At 37.3% G+C, this 5,171-nt stretch overlaps 1 non-coding gene across 1 annotated transcript; it reads right to left on the reverse strand.

Annotated features, from left to right (window-relative positions):
• Positions 1-4,564: 4,564 nt before the first annotated feature.
• On the reverse strand, positions 4,565-4,696 carry LOC113912101. Its single transcript, XR_003516721.1, has one exon. It is a non-coding gene; the product is annotated as a U6atac minor spliceosomal RNA (small nuclear RNA).
• Between the last annotated feature and the right edge of the window lie 475 nt (positions 4,697-5,171).

Here is a 5,171-nt window from a genome sequence, read left to right on the forward strand (position 1 = left end):
TGCAGGTGGGACAGGCTAATTTAGGATATGTGCCCTTAATCAGTTCCCTGACCTGCTTTTATTGTATCAGCATTCAGGCCTTAGTCATCCCTTACTCAGAGGGTTTGTATGTGCTGGTGTGTGTTTGTACCTGGCTCTTGGAGCTATTCCCTTTCTTGGTAGGGAGAGCCATACTATACACATCCTAGAAGAGGCAGCGAGGAAGGCTGTTGTTGCCCTTGGTTACAGCTCTCCTGTTGTAGTAGAAAGAGGCTGAGCTTTGAAGCTAGGTAGATTCATGTGTAGGTCCAGTCTCCCTCCCTTGTTCACTTTTTGATTTTGAACAAATTATCATTTCTGAACCATAGTTTTCTCATTTGTGAAATATGAAGATTATTTATCTCATGGATTTCATTTGCTGTCAAAAATTGACTTCCCTTTCACGATCAAAAAATATTTACGGAATGTAATTAAGTGATAATATTTGTGGAATTACATATATCAAACTAATCGTGATGATTTGTTTTGCATGTTGGGTTCCTGTTATGGGCTGAATGTTTATGTCACCCCAAAATTCATATGTTGAAGCTCTAGCTCCCAAGGTATTGGTATTTAGATGGGGGCCCTTGGGAGATAATTAGGTTTAGATTAGGTCATGAGACTAGGACCCTCATGATGGGATTAGTGCCCTTATAGGAAGAAGAAAGATCTCCTTCCATGAGCCTGTACCAAGAAAGGCCATGTGAGTGTGCAGCAAGAAGGTAGTCATCTACAAATGAGGGAGAGGACTCTTATTAGACACCCAATCTGCCAGCACCTTGATCTTGGACTTGCCAGCTTCTAGAACCATGAGAGGAAAAAAAATTTTGTTGTTTAAACCACCCAGTCTTTTGTCATAGCAACCTGAACAGACTAAAACAGTTCCCTTTCTAAATTTCTTACAGACTGCTTAGAGTAAGAGCTATAATTTACATCTTTGTTTAGGATCCCCAGTATTTAGTGTACTACCTAGAACAGAGGACTCAATAAGTAAGTGTAGAACACCACTTGAGGAGGTAGAATCCATCTTCACATTCTTCTCATCATCTATAGCCTCAGTGAAGACTCTCTTCCCTGCTCATACACCAAAACCCGTGATGGTTTAGACAAATAGACTAAAATAAAACCTAAAATAAAAACCTACAATTTGATCATAAGGTTCATAGGGGAAACAGTGGGATATAATTTTCACCATGAGGTTGGGTGTGAAACAGAGTGGATTTAGATTCTAGCTCTGCCATGTATTAGCTGTGTTAGTGAAGGAAAGTTGTTTAACTTGACCAACTCGGTCTATTCTCAGATAATCTTGGCAGACTTGTTTTGAGGATTATCACATAATAGAAGAAATGTGAAGGTTTTCTGGATAGTTTTATCACTCTTTTTATTTAAATATGTTTATACTGTGTTTATACTGTTTCTCAATTCCTGAAAGAATGACTGTAGAATCACCCTAAGAACTCTCTTTTGAATATCATTCTTTGTTTCAAACGTGTTTCCTTGTGGCAGGAAGCGATAAAAACACATGGCACAGACAGCTAGTGACTGAAGAGGACGTTAATGGTGTTTGTTTTTCCTCTAGAATTAGTAGTTCAAAAATTAAAAATAAAAATGTGTCTTGCCAAGTTTGGAGAAGACACAGATTGCTTTGATTACAGGATTACAATGGACCTAATTTTTTGACATTAATATTTCTTTCGTATTTATGAACTGAAGTGCTTTCTTAAAGTTAAAACTTCGAGGCTTTCCATTTTATTTTGTAAACTGTAATGAATAAAACATCCAAATACTATTAAATACATGTGGAATTTATTTCTTCTTTACCCTGTAGACTTAGAAATCAAGAGAAGGTTTACAGAATAAAGCATTTTGAAATTATTGACAAGCACAAATGATGCTGTTAGCATTCCATGTCTATATTGTAATGCCTTTGAGGAGACAATGTTTTAGATGGTTTTTCAGCTATAATGGGAAGAAGTAAACAAGACCTTTCCCTAGCTATGTACTGAAAAAACCCAGTTGTGATTGGGAAGTATTCTTTGACTCAAAGCCAGCTCATTTTTCACCAGAGATTCTTGCACACCCACAAATTTGGGGCATTACTAAAGATGGTGAAAATGAGGTGGGATGAAGTGGGGGGTCTTGCAACAGAAGTCATCCAAGTAAGAAAATCTGCAACAGTGACAAAGATGCTATTCTAGAAAGTTAGAATAATTTTATTTCAGGGAACAAATTCTGTAGTTTTGAAGAGAGAATACAACTACTATGAAATACCTTTCATTTAATTAAAATCAAGATTTATGTGGTTTGCTGCTCCTGCCTGAGTTCCATTTTGACTTTCGGTTAGTGACTGCCTGGTGGTTTACAAAGATTCAAATGTACTTTATTATGGGCTAAGAGAGTTCCTTTGGTAGATGTCTAACTTTTTTTTTTTTTTGGCAAAATCCCTTGCATTCACCTCTGCCATGAGATGTGGCAGGAGTCGTACACCCTGGAAAATCACTCTTAAAGACTTTTGAGTGGAAAGGATCATGGATATTTATTGTGAGGAAGAAGAGAGGGCAAAAATGTTACAGGGATTATGTCATTTCATTCAGGAATTAGCTTTATAAAGATTATTGAGGAGCTAGTATTTAGGAGTGGTGGATATTTTTAGATTGCTTCTAAGTAAAATCATGATTTTTCTTTCAATGATCTGGAAAGAAATCATCTAGTCCTGTGTTTTCTGCATGTCATGAACTCTTATTGGGCGATAGAATCAATATCATAGATTGCAGTAAACAGTGGAATAGAATAAACCACATTACAAGATACCAGGGTGCCATGTGCATTGTAAGATTAAGTATTAATTTGTGAAAATGATGTTTGCATTTTGTATAGATAAGTATGTTTCTATATATGTGTAAATATACTTCATTTAATATGAAATGCGTTTTCAGTGTGAGTAGAAGGTGAGGAGGATTGGAAGTGACTGAGTGAGTCCTCTCATTTCTCAGATAGGGTATTAAAAGAGGCTGGCTTCCAGTTTATTTGAGTGGGTCTCACTGAGGTGGCTTATGTAGCATCAGGTCTGTCTTCTGTTAGAATCTTTGTTTTGATCACCTTTGCATCATTTATGTTTTACCCCATACTTAAAAATTTCTGTATTTTTGTCACTAGAAAGTGAGTCAGAGATGCTGATCCGGGGAAATGAATCCTCACTGAGCCTATGAGCACCATGTGGGGGGTTGGTTGTAACTGGTGATGCCAAGTGGAAAAGAGTAGAACCTTTACAGCTTTTGCTCTATGGATAAAACCCGTATTCCCCCTAAGTTAAGTTTGGTGGAAAGTTGGAATAATAATCTAATAAATTTCATCAATAGATATAAGTCATGTTTATTAGCTTCTACCACGTGTTTCAGTTCAACAGCTATTTACTGAGCTCCTGCTTGGTGCCATGTAGTTTGCCATCTAATTACTTCCTCCTATGTGTAGCTAATTAAATTGATCCCTCACTTGGCTTGTGGGAAATCCCAGCAGGTTTACTGAAGGACGTGGTGGTTTGGGGTCATTGGTCAACAGAGATGGAGCTCCATGTTTTGTGACACAGTATGTCACTTTGGAACTCCATTATGCTTGGTCTAGAAATGTTCCTGAATTCAACCTTTCACGCGTTCCGAAGTCCTGCAATGATAAAGTCCAGGTGGAATTTTTTTCTCTCTCTCGCTTTCATAACAAATTGATTTTTACTGAAATTTCTCTCTGTTGTTCTTTACAAAGTGTCCGTGCTGGGGTTTTTTTAATTTTTCTCCTGACAACTTGAGAATCGAGGCAGCCAGAGCCCAGGGGGCCAACTGTCTGGATGCCGATTGCGGTTTCTCATTGCCATGTGGTTACTGCTTCTTGCGTGGAGCAGTTCCTACAGGTGATGTTCTGGTTTTTTGCCTCTCCATCTCTTGTTTTTGAAGTGTTTGTACAAAGGGTATTATTTTGTTTAGTTTGTTATTAGTTGAATATTGGCCATACAAGTCATTGCCCGATGCAGGTCCAGTGTCAGGGAGGGACGGCACCCACCACGAGCCTGCTGTTTCCTGATGGCTGTCAGTCCAAAGAGGAATACCTATTAGGCTGAAGCCAGTGGAGCACGACGTGTAAACAAAACCCAATCTTGTTGGTGTGTCTAGAAAAGCTGCCTTTTTTCTTTTTTAAATTCTTGATCTTTTTTAATCTTCACTAATTTGAAAGATGATACGTGATCATGTGTCGTCATTTTTACTTGCATTCTTCTTAGTGGTTTTGAACATTTTCCATGTATTTATTGGATTCCCCTGTTTTGAATTTGTTTGTGCCTGTTGCATATGTTTCTTTTAGACTATTCTGTTTTTTATTGACTTCAAGAGCTGTTTATTATTGAAATTATATTTTATCACAGTAAAATATATATAACATTAATTTGACCATTTTAACCCTTTTAGAGTGTACACTTCAGTGACATTAAGTACATTCACATTATTGCACAACCATTACCACTATATATCTCTAGAACTTTTTCACCATCCCGAAGTGAAGAAAAAAGAAATCCAGCCATGGCGAGAAGCCACAAATTCGGTGCAATGTCTTACCCATACATGGTGTACAGGCCCAAGGACCTCCTCCACCCTTGGCAAAGGAGGTGCTAACCTTTTCTCCTTTCATACAGCGGTAGAAAAACTGCTTGAGTGATATAATCCTCTCAGTGTTTCTCTGGATCCAAAGCTTCCTTGATTATTGCTACTTCACTTTAAGAGATGTATTCATACGTTAAATAAACGGTGAAAAGCTGTTTTCATAGGACCATCTTACTGAGCAAATTCTGTTTTGTTGAGTCTTTATAGTTCCTACACTTTTTATTTAATCTACTGGTGTTTGATGTTTTCTTCGCTTGCCAATGTGGTATTTCCAGCTGTGCATGGAAATTAATTTTCTGTTTGAATAGACAATTCCAGGAAACTATCTATTAAGGTTATAGGAGGCAAAGAGAATGTTGTTTTACAATTTTTTTCCTGGTATTCTTGGCATTATAAGGGGAGTAAAAAGGTTGATGTAAGAGTCTATGATTGGCAGTTTATTTTTTGTTTTTAACTAATATTATATAAGTAAAATAAACTGTCACAGATCACAAAGGCAGTCAATAATAG

The sequence above is a fragment of the Zalophus californianus genome, chromosome 12 (genome assembly GCF_009762305.2).
Source record: "Zalophus californianus isolate mZalCal1 chromosome 12, mZalCal1.pri.v2, whole genome shotgun sequence".
Taxonomy (NCBI): Eukaryota; Metazoa; Chordata; class Mammalia; order Carnivora; family Otariidae; genus Zalophus; species Zalophus californianus.